At 44.3% G+C, this 12,642-nt stretch overlaps 1 long non-coding RNA gene across 1 annotated transcript in view; it reads left to right on the forward strand.

The window, feature by feature from the left end:
* The first annotated feature begins 255 nt into the window (after window positions 1-255).
* Window positions 256-12,642, forward strand: part of LOC140128871 (uncharacterized) — a 63,409-nt gene continuing 51,022 nt past the window's right edge. Inside the window, exon 1 of the long non-coding RNA XR_011855163.1 lies at window positions 256-445. This is a non-coding gene — a long non-coding RNA (uncharacterized lncRNA). The remainder of the gene's footprint in view (window positions 446-12,642) is intronic.

The raw sequence follows: 12,642 nt of genomic DNA on the forward strand, positions 1-12,642 counted from the left end.
CTTTGTGGATAAATCCGTCTCTGGCTTTAGTATTGCCATGTATGAGAGCAGTGACTGTGGAGCGCAGTATTTCCCCTCGGCCCGGCTGTATATATTCTGTATGGAGCCGGGGGTCCTGCAGGAGCGGCTCTGACTCGCATTCCCTGCACTATTATTATGCGCATTTGCTGTCGGTGGAGCGGAACAGTATAATTTGTAACACATAAAAATAAAACTGCAGTTTGTTTTCCGCCTTTCCTCCGCTCCGACACATGAGCCGGTATTTGCTGACTGGCTGGTGTTAGCGTGTTATTACTCTCTGCTGCCCGGCTCGCTCGCACTCAGGGTCATCCAGACATCTCATTTTCTCTGCTGCCAAAGATGAGTTTTGGAGGATGACAGGGAGGCGGCAGCGGCGGGGGCCCTGCACTAATGCGTCCATTCACTCAAGCTCTTCCAATTAAAGGTGAGATCAATTTTCATTACTTTATATATGCAGAAAGTTTGTGTGACTGCCATAGAATTGCAATAAAGTTTGGTGTGACTTGAATTAAAGGGGATGGGGTCACTTTTTTTGTCAAAACTTTTATGGAACAAAGTTAGTTAGAAAAAACAAATAAGAGAATTGTCACGGGTGGTCCCATGACCCATGTCTCGGGTTGCGGGCTCACCCGTGCCCCACCCCCCTCGGCAGCACATCATGTTTGTATGGATTGCGATATGCCGCTCCGCTTTCCTGCTAAAATCCTTCTTCGGATATTTACCGCCCTCTCTTCCCGTCTTCCACTAACCTCTTCTACAGAAAGAAAATACAGAGCTCAGCCATACACAATCCATCTCACAGCAGACAGCTCAGTCTGATCTACAGCAAATCCTGCTACCGACCCCTCACAGCTCAGTCTAACAAAGCTCAATCCTTCTTCATCCCTCCCGCAGCCATGCCACCTTCTATCTCACAGCAGATGGCTCAGCACAATACATCTACATTCCTGCTGCCTCCCTCTAAGCAACAACCCTCCTATTTCACAGCATCCAGCTCAGCCGAATACAAATCATTTACGCTGCTTCCCTCTATCAGACATGCCTGTCCCATCTCACAACAGACAGCTCAGTCCAATACAACTTATGACCAGGCAAATGCTGAGTCTGGGAAAAAGCCTGGGAGATAAAAACCTGTTTGACCATTCCCCTAGCTAAATAAGTACCCAAAGCATTTGCAACATCCCCCACGGGGCCTAGCCTTCTCTTGGGGCCTGGAGACAGCCGTGCCCAGAATACTGGAGTGGCTGGCGGTTGCGGCTGTGGTCACGGTGCTTGGTATGGGTAGCGGAGGTCCTACAGCCTGGCAGGTCCCCAGCAGGTGGTGTGTGCAAGAAATATGGAAGGAGAGACTGATGCAGTGGTTTCTCCCTGGGGCAACCCCTGAGGTGTCTGTAGGATGAATCCCTGGTTAATCGATGGGGAAACCCATGGTGGTAACAGCTGTATCCAGGGATCAGACAGAGGCAACGTTATGGAAATCAACTTATGGTTCTTTATTCAATAGCAGACAACAGCGAAATGATTAACAGGAGATTCTCAAGCTGGAAGAGTCATGGAGAGCCGGTCCGCAGGAAGGTTACACGCAGCCTGGTAGTAGCTTCAGGCTGGACTGGTGCAAATGGAACTGTGTCCAGGTGGTGGATCTCAGTTCTGGGCTTAAGTCTCCGGACTTGCCTTGGGTGCTAGGCGATGGCTTGAGGCACCTATGGTTCCTGGTATTAGGACACTTGCTGTGGTAGACAGACCCTGAGGTCTGATTCTGTCTGCAGACTCTATGCTCTGAACCATGTGCTTCCTCCCAGCAGGGGTTTATATACACCCTGGTCAGGTGGTAGCACCTCTCCAATCAGCTTCCAGTATTGTATTATAGGAACTTAATTGGACAGTCACATATCACAATGTTAACTCTTGCCTTACCAGGCCCCGGCCATATCCACAAGCCGAAATCCTCCTAGCAAGTGGTGGGAGCAGATGTGGTTGAATCGAAACCAACCAGAGGGAAAACCAACCAGCTCCTCAGGGTTCACCCCTTAAAGAAGCATATATAATTTTTACCATAATAATCCCAGACATTATGAGCACCACCAAATTTACCTCCTTTTTAACCAATTAGCTATTTCCAAGAACCCGCCCCAGCTCACAAAGATCTAAACCCTCACCACCTCACCCTGCCCTCCCTGAAAGCACTTAAACTATGTGTATCCCTAGTCCCCCAAATTCACATAAGGGAAACTAATACAGAGGCCAAGTATGAGTGAGGGTGGTGGGGACAATTTTCTCCTGCCAAAAGATGGCGTCTTCTTCCTAACCACCCCTTTTATACCCCCTACTGGCTCCTCCCCCTTTCACCTCTCGTACAAACTCCACTCACCCCGAACTCCTCCCACCATTTTATCTCCCTCCCAGCCCAGCCTGTCATGGCCGTTTCATGCTCACATTCCTGCTGCATATCTCCCAATTTTTGGGCGAGAGAGAGAGGGCCCTCCCTTTTTCCTAAACCACACCCATTGTATCACATCTTGCCCCACCCCCAAACCTAGTATAATATCGATCTTAATGGCACCACATAGAATAATACCCCTTTCCTGTGGCCAAACCCCCTATGGACCCATATAATACCCCACATGCATTCCTCCCCTTCCCATTGTGGTCCCCTGCCCTTCATACTGTGGCCCTGTCTTCCTTCTATTTCATATTGTGGCCTCCTGTCCTCCATCCACCTCATATTGTGACCTTCCTCCTCATATTGTGACCTCCCTCCTCATTCCAAATCATATTGTGGCCTCCTTCCTCCTTCCTCATCATATTGTGGCCTCCTTTCCTCCATCTCCCTCATATTATGGCCTCCCTCCTTTTCATACTGTGGCCTCCCTTCTCCATCCTCTTCATATTATGGCCTCCTTCCTGCTTCCTCATATTGTGGCCTACCTCCACCATCTACCTCTTAACGTGGTGTTGAGGTCGGACAATCTCCTTATGAGGAGACCCCCTTTTTTATATGGGTTGTTGCTCTTGTCCAAATTGATTTACACCAAGTGCATGCATAAGGATTACACCAGACAAAAAAAGGTATTTCAGTATAATTCCCTCTTGGTCCGAGGAAAGGCAATTAAGTACACAAACTCATATAGAAACAAGATTAGGCGTTGCCTCATCTGGGCGGGCACATTCCAGTTTTATCTCAGATGCTGACGCCATCTTTGAGTGCAGTCTCAGACACAGACGCCATCTTTGGGAGTAGTCTTCAGACACGGATGCCATCTTTAAAGCAGAATAATTTCACAGTAGTTGTAGACAGTTATCTGATCCCATGATGAAAGGTTAAAGGGGTTTTCCCACAAAGACAAGTTTCTTATATGTACCCAGGATAACAAAATAACACATTCTCTAATTCACTGTTATTAATAAAAAAGCAGCATTTCACAGATAGAAGTCCAACCTGTCTCTATCAGTCCTGCTGTACACAATTTCAGTTTCCCCTAGACACGACCCTTTAACTTCTCTTAGGGTCGGGCGGCCTTGGATGAGATCGTTTAGCTGAGTTTCTATCTGTCTGTGCTGTGTGACTGTAGCTCCGCCCCCTGCATGGAGCTCAGAGACTCTCACTGATCACATCCTGCCAGGAGATCGTGAGCAGAGAGAGGCTGCAAACTGCAAGCTACAAGGAAATAAGAGATCCAAGGGAAGGGGAATACAGGCACATAGCTGTGAGATGTAGCACAGCCCAGAGTGTAACAGTGTAATGGTCTGTCATATTGTGGCCTCCCTCCTCCATTCAACCTCATATTGTGGCCTCCTTCCTCCATCCTCTTCATATTGTGGCCTCCTTCCTCCATCCTCTTCATATTGTGGCCTCCCTTCTCCATCTACCTCATGCTGTGGCCTCCCTCCTCCAACCTTTCATATTATGGCTTCCCTCCACCATCCACCTCATATTATGGTCTCCCCCTCTTCATATATTGTGGCCTCTCTCCTCCATCCTATTCATATTATAGTCTTCCTTCTCCACCCTCTTCATATTCTGTCCTCCTGTCCTCCATCCTCTCATCATCCTGTGGCTGGTATTAAAAAAAAAAAAATTGGCACTTACCTTTCCCTGGTTCCCCTGCAGTCCTGCTTCTTCTGATGCTTTGAACTGACCAGGAAGATGGGAGTAGTGCATCCTGTTCTCAGCACTCTGCAGTCTCGGCAGGGACCAGGAGGCAGGACAAACCGGGACAGGCAGGGACATTCTCCCAACCGCCTGGGATGGTGGAATAGTAAAGCAAAACTAGGACTGTCCCGTTGAATCTGGGACGGTTGTGAGCTATGTTGCTGCCCTCCCTCTGTATACTCCATGTACAATATTTACTGCTTAGTCTTTCCTCAACCATGTTTAGAAGTATCAGTAGATGAAAGCCAGGAATTGTGGCTACTTTACTGTCTACACCGTAGGGGCCGGTGCAAGACCGTCCTTCCTGATACTATCTCCTCAGTGCAATTGTCTACATATTGGAAAGATAGATATTGAAGAGATGGAATAGGTTGACAGCTACTGAGTGAAATGAGAGAGATAAATAGACACCATAGGCTCAAGTCACTTCTCCTTCCATCCTCCATACTACCACTTTCTCCCCAGCGTCACCCTGCAATTTTGTCAATCGCACCTAACAGCTAAAAATAACATTACAAAGCGCCATTGTGAGCGCAACCTATCAAACATTAGATTGCATTGTCGCCGGTCGTTAGATGCCACTTATATTGCGCCGCCGGCCCCCGGGCCGAGGGAGGGAAGTGCCTTTAGTCAATAGACAATTTTCTCTGGCGGCTAAAAGCAGGTTTCCATCGAGCACCTTGACTACTGCCACGGACTGTGAGAAATGATATGAATCAAGTGCGGCCCCCTCCTCCCGAAGTGTAAGGGGGGAGATCTATGTCACCGGGATGTAATGACAGATCTGCCGCCATATAAACACAACGTTTCTCCTCAGGAGGACGATCCCGGGTGTATTATACTTATACTGACTTGTATATTAAATCCACCGCAGCCTTCACCCATAAATACATCACTTCCACTTAAAGTCGCCTATCGCCGCAAGGTTTATTCCGTCCGTAGAGACACCGGATGGATACACACCGCACTTTTCTCATCTTACGCTTTTTAGAGGTCGATTGTTGATGTAAAATGGCTGCCAATAGTGAAAAAGTATAATTTTATTCCGGCGGGGACCACTAGGGGCGCTGTTCTATTAGAAGATAAGGGGGGACATTAAAGGGCACCTACCACCACAAATCTACCTATAAAGGTAGATTGGGTGGTAGGTGGATCATTGGGACGTGAGGATAGCCCTTTTAAGGGCTAATCCTCACGTCCCTGCACTTTTTTGAGAACTTTAATTTGATATTTATTCAAATGTACTTATGTGGCTACCGGGGCGTGGAGTAGCCGCTTATGAGATTACACGAGGCGGCTACTCCACGCCCCGGTAGCCACTTTACTCCTCCTACTCACCCATCTTCGGCGCGCAGCTCCGCGTAGCTGCGCGCCCTCGTCCGGCGAGCCTGCCGTCTGCGCATGCGCAGAAGAGCAGGCCCGCGCCTGCGCGGTCACAACTCCGAAACAGGCGCGGGCCTGCTCTTCTGCGCATGCGCAGACGGCAGGCTCGCCGGACGAGGGCGCGCAGCTACGCGGAGCTGCGCGCCGAAGATGGGTGAGTAGGAGGAGTAAAGTGGCTACCGGGGCGTGGAGTAGCCGCCTCGTGTAATCTCATAAGCGGCTACTCCACGCCCCGGTAGCCACATAAGTACATTTGAATAAATATCAAATTAAAGTTCTCAAAAAAGTGCAGGGACGTGAGGATTAGCCCTTAAAAGGGCTATCCTCACGTCCCAATGATCCACCTACCACCCAATCTACCTTTATAGGTAGATTTGTGGTGGTAGGTTCCCTTTAATCATAGTGGGTCTCAGGTTCATCTATTTTTGCGCCTGGTTTGTTCTTTTTTTGGCTTGTGATCTATGATGGATCTAGTTCTGCCTTAGTAAATGCGTTTCGGAATTGTCGCATGTCCCATTCATTTGCGCCTAATTTGTGTCTAATTTGTTTGTTTTTTTTCAAGTGCAGCTGCTCAAAGTCATGGTATTTTGGAGCCTTTTTTGTGACTTTTTAGGCACAAAATTGTGATAGATGCCGCAAACATCTGTACAGCAGCCACTCACTGGGGCAGATTTACTTACCCGGCCCATTTGCGATCCAGCGGCGCGTTCTCTGCGGTGGATTCGGGGTCCGGACGGGATTTATGAAGGTAGTTCCTCCGCCGTCCACCAGGTGGTGCTGCTGCGCTGAAAAGCATCGGAACGCGCCGGAATACACTGAGCTGGACCAGGTGAAGGTAAGCGCTTCCCAAGCGACACATTTTCGGTTATTAAATGCGGCGTTTTTTCCGAATACGTCGGGTTTTCGTTCGGCCACGCCCCCCGATTTCCGTCGTGTGCATGACAGCGCCGATGCGCCACAATACGATGGTGTGCGCCAAAATCCCGGGGCAATTCAGGTACAATCGGCGCAAATCGGAAATATTCGGGTAACACGTCAGGAAAGCGCGAATCGGGCCCTTAGTAAATGACCCCCACTATGTCAGATAAGGCGCAGGGACTCAAAACCACTAAGTGCCGAACTTTTGCTTGCACCCAAAAAAGTCACAAATTAAAGACAAATTTACTAACTGCGCCAAAAAATTGTGTAAATAAATATATCGGGCCGGATGTATCGCTGTTCTGCGCTCAAGTCTCGTTGTTGCACCAGAATTATCACAAGTTACAACTATCTGTGATGAGTTGAGTTCCTGCCTCTTATTAGTCACTTTACTTTAGGCACAATGTTAAATTTGGGCAGTTACATGTGACCCTCCTACAAGCTCCTCTCTGCTTCTCTCCCGCACCCCAGCATGAGAATGACCCCCACAGCAGCACCCAGGTGTGTGACTCCCTGCACCCAGTGACCTCCTCAGCAGTGGCTTCTCCTGGAGGGGATCCCCCAGTGCTGGTCTCCTGCTGCACCCCTGTAATTCTGCACAGTATCCCCCTCAGATACCAGTGTGGTCATCCTGCTACACAAGACACTTCTCTGTCCTGTCTGCAAGTTCCCACACACTTCTCTTCTATCCTGTTACACAGTGACACTTCTCTGTCTTGTCTGCAGCTTCCACTCACTTCTCTTCTATCCTGCTCTGAGCAAACAGATTGTTTGCAAATAGAAGCTGCAGGTACAGTAAACAGAGGCTGCAAGTAAAGTCTGTAGTATCTGTAGTGTCTGCAGTGTCTGTAGATAGATAGATATGAGATAGATAGATATGAGACAGATAGATAGATATGAGATAGATAGATATGAGATAGATAGATAGATAGATAGATAGATATGAGATAGATAGATATGAGATAGATATGAGATAGATAGATATGAGATAGATATGAGATAGATAGATAAATAGATATGAGATAGATAGATATGAGATAGATAGATAGATAGATATGAGATAGATAGATAGATGGATAGATATGAGATAGATAGATAGATAGATATGAGATAGATAGATAGATAGATAGATAGATAGATAGATAGATATGAGATAGATAGATAGATAGATAGATATGAGATAGATAGATAGATAGATAGATATGAGATAGATAGATAGATAGATAAGAGATAGATAGATAGATAGATAGATAGATAGATAGATATGAGATAGATAGATAGATAGATATGAGATAGATAGATAGATAGATAGATAGATAGATAGATAGATAAGAGATAGATAGATAGATAGATAGATAGATAGATAGATATGAGATAGATAGATAGATAGATATGAGATAGATAGATAGATAGATAGATATGAGATAGATAGATAGATAGATAAGAGATAGATAGATAGATAGATAGATAGATATGAGATAGATAGATAGATAGATATGAGATAGATAGATATGAGATAGATAGATAGGAGATAGATATGAGATAGATAGATAAATAGATATGAGATAGATAGATATGAGATATATAGATAGATATGAGATAGATAGATAGATATGAGATAGGTAGATAGATGGATATATAGATAGATATGAGATAGATAGATAGATATATATATATGAGATAGATAGATAGATAGATAGATATGAGATAGATAGATATGAGATAGATAGATAGATAGATATGAGATAGATAGATAGATATTAGATAGATAGATATGAGATAGATAGATAGATATGAGATAGATAGATATGAGATAGATATGAGATAGATAGATAGATAGATATGAGATAGATAGATATGAGATAGATAGATAGATAGATAGATAGATATGAGATAGATAGATAGATAGATAGATAGATAGATAGATAGATATGAGATAGATAGATAGATAGATATGAGATAGATAGATATGAGAATTAATAAATTACAATAAAAATAATTTCTGAGAGTTTCTTTACCCCCCCGCCATCTGCCCCATGTTCCGCTACCATTGTCCCGTCCTATAAATGACAGTAGATACTTCTGATTCCTGACTTTTTAACTCTTTGTTGCTCTGAGTTTTTTTTTCCCTTCAGGTTACTCAAACAATAGTTTATTTACAGACGTTCCTGACACAACTTCTCAGACAAAAGCCTTGCAGGGTGAATATTACAGGTCCCAACCCAGGACAATGCACGCAAGCAGCCCCCAGCCAGGAAGGGGTTAATTGGAATGTGAAGAAGGAATTTCCAGATGGTGCCGGGCCAAGGGATAGCCACAGAGAGGGCGACAGATGGGTTAAGAGTCTGCACCCGGATCTGAGAATAGGAACCAGATCAAATCACACAGTGATGTCACAGTACAGGGATACTACACACAGTGATGTCACAGTACAGGGATAATACACACAGTGATATCACAGTACAGGGATAATACACACAGTGATGTCACAGTACAGGGATAATACACACAGTGATGTCACAGTACAGGGATAATACACACAGTGATGTCACAGTACAGGGATAATACACACAGTGATGTCACAGTACAGGGTAATACACACAGTGATGTCACAGTACAGAGATAATACACACAGTGATGTCACAGTACAGGGATAATACACACAGTGATGTCACAGTACAGAGATAATACACAGTGATGTCACAGTACAGGGATAATACACACAGTGATGTCACAGTACAGGGATAATACACACAGTGATGTCACAGTACAGGGATAATAGACACAGTGATGTCACAGTACAGAGATAATACACACAGTGATGTTACAGTACAGGGATAATACACACAGTGACATCACAGTACAGAGATAATACACACAGTGATGTTACAGTACAGGATAATACACACAGTGATGTCACAGTACAGGGATAATACACACAGTGATGTCACAGTACAGAGATAATACACACAGTGATGTCACAGTACAGGGATAATATACACAGTTATGTCATAGTACAGAGATAATACACACAGTGATGTCACAGTACAGAGATAATACACACAGTGATGTCACAGTACAGGGATAATACACACAGTGATGTCACAGTACAGGGATAATACACACAGTGATGTCACAGTACAGGGATAATACACACAGTGATGTCACAGTACAGGGTAATACACACAGTGATGTCACAGTACACAGATAATACACACAGTGATGTCACAGTACAGGGATAATACACACAGTGATGTCACAGTACAGAGATAATACACAGTGATGTCACACTACAGGGATAATAGACACAGTGATGTCACAGTACAGAGATAATACACACAGTGATGTTACAGTACAGGGATAATACACACAGTGACATCACAGTACAGAGATAATACACACAGTGATGTCACAGTAAAGGGATAATACACACAGTGATGTTACAGTACAGGATAATACACACAGTGATGTCACAGTACAGGGATAATACACACAGTGATGTCACAGTACAGAGATAATACACACAGTGATGTCACAGTACAGGGATAATACACACAGTGATGTCACAGTACAGAGATAATACACACAGTGATGTCACAGTACAGAGATAATACACACAGTGATGTCACAGTACAGAGATAATACACACAGTGATGTCAAAGTACAGGGATAATACACACAGTGATGTCACAGTACAGAGATAATACACACAGTGATGTCACAGTACAGGGATAATACACACAGTGATGTCACAGTACAGAGATAATACACACAGTGATGTCACAGTACAGGGATAATACACACAGTGATGTCACAGTACAGGGATAATACACAGTGATGTCACATTACAGAGATAATACACACAGTGATGTCACAGTACAGGGCTAATACACACAGTGATGTCACAGTACAGAGATAATACACACAGTGATGTCACAGTACAGGGATAATACACACAGTGATGTCACAGTACAGAGATAATACACACAGTGATGTCACAGTACAGGGATAATACACACAGTGATGTCACAGTACAGGGATAATACACAGTGATGTCACAGTACAGGGATAATACACACAGTGATGTCACAGTACAGAGATAATACACACAGTGATGTCACAGTACAGGGATAATACACACAGTGATGTCACAGTACAGGGATAATACACAGTGATGTCACAGTACAGGGCTAATACACACAGCGATGTCACAGTACAGGGATAATACACACAGTGATGTCACAGTACAGGGATAATACACACAGTGATGTCACAGTACAGAGATAATACACACAGTGATGTCACAGTACAGAGATAATACACACAGTGATGTCAAAGTACAGGGATAATACACACAGTGATGTCACAGTACAGAGATAATACACACAGTGATGTCACAGTACAGGGATAATACACACAGCGATGTTACAGTACAGGGATAATACACACAGTGATGTCACAGTACAGGGATAATACACACAGCGATGTCACAGTACAGGGATAATACACACAGTGATGTCACAGTACAGGGATAATACACACAGCGATGTCACAGCACAGGGATAATACACATAGTGATGTCATAGTACAGGGATAATACACACAGCGATGTCACAGTACAGGGAGAATACACACAGTGATGTCACAGCACAGGGATAATACACATAGTGATGTCACAGTACAGGGATAATACACACAGCGATGTCACAGTACAGGGAGAATACACACAGTGATGTCACAGCACAGGGATAATACACACAGTGATGTCACAGTACAGGGATAATACACACAGCGATGTCACAGCACAGGGATAATACACATAGTGATGTCACAGTACAGGGATAATACACACAGCGATGTCACAGTACAGGGAGAATACACACAGTGATGTCACAGCACAGGGATAATACACACAGTGATGTCACAGTACAGGGATAATACACACAGCGATGTCACAGTACAGGGATAATACACACAGTGATGTCACAGTACAGGATAATACACACAGTGATGTCACAGTACAGGGATAATACACACAGTGATATCACAGTACAGGGATAATACACACAGTGATGTCACAGTACAGGTATAATACACACAGTGATGTCACAGTACAGAGATAATACACACAGTGATGTCACAGTACAGGGATAATGCACACAGTGATGTCCCTGTACAGAGATGATACACACAGTGATGTCACAGTACAGAGATAATACACACAGTGATGTCACAGTACAGAGATAATACACACAGTGACATCACAGTACAGGGATAATACACACAGTGATGTCACAGAACATGGATAATACACTCAGTGATGTCACAGTACAGGGATAATACACACAGTGATGTCACAGTACAGGGATAATACACACAGTGATGTCACAGTACAGAGTTAATACACACAGTGATGTCACAGTACAGGGATAATACACACAGCAATGTCACAGCACATGGATAATACACACAGTGATGTCACAGTACAGAGATAATACACACAGTGATGTCCCTGTACAGAGATGATACACACAGTGATGTCACAGTACAGAGATAATACACTCATTGATGTCACAGTACAGAGATAATACACCCAGTGACATCACAGTACAGGGATAATACACACAGTGATGTCACAGTACATGGATAATACACTCAGTGATGTCACAGTACAGGGATAATACACACAGTGATGTCACAGTACAGGGATAATACACACAGTGATGTCACAGTACAGAGATAATACACACAGTGATGTCACAGTACAGGGATAATACACACAGTGATGTCACAGTACAGAGATAATACACACAGTGATGTCACAGTACAGGAATAATACACACAGCGATGTCACAGTACAGGGATAATACACACAGTGATGTCACAGTACAGGGATAATACACACAGTGATGTCACAGTACAGGGATAATACACACAGTGATGTCACAGTACAGGGATAATACACACAGTGACATCACAGTACAGGGATAATACACACAGTGATGTCACAGTACAGGGATAATACACACAGTGATGTCACAGTACAGAGATAATACACAGTGATGTCACAGTACAGGGATAATACACACAGTGATGTCACAGTACAGGGATAATACACACAGTGACATCACAGTACAGGGATAATACACACAGTGATGTCACAGTAC

The sequence above is a fragment of the Engystomops pustulosus genome, chromosome 4 (assembly GCF_040894005.1).
Source record: "Engystomops pustulosus chromosome 4, aEngPut4.maternal, whole genome shotgun sequence".
Taxonomy (NCBI): Eukaryota; Metazoa; Chordata; class Amphibia; order Anura; family Leptodactylidae; genus Engystomops; species Engystomops pustulosus.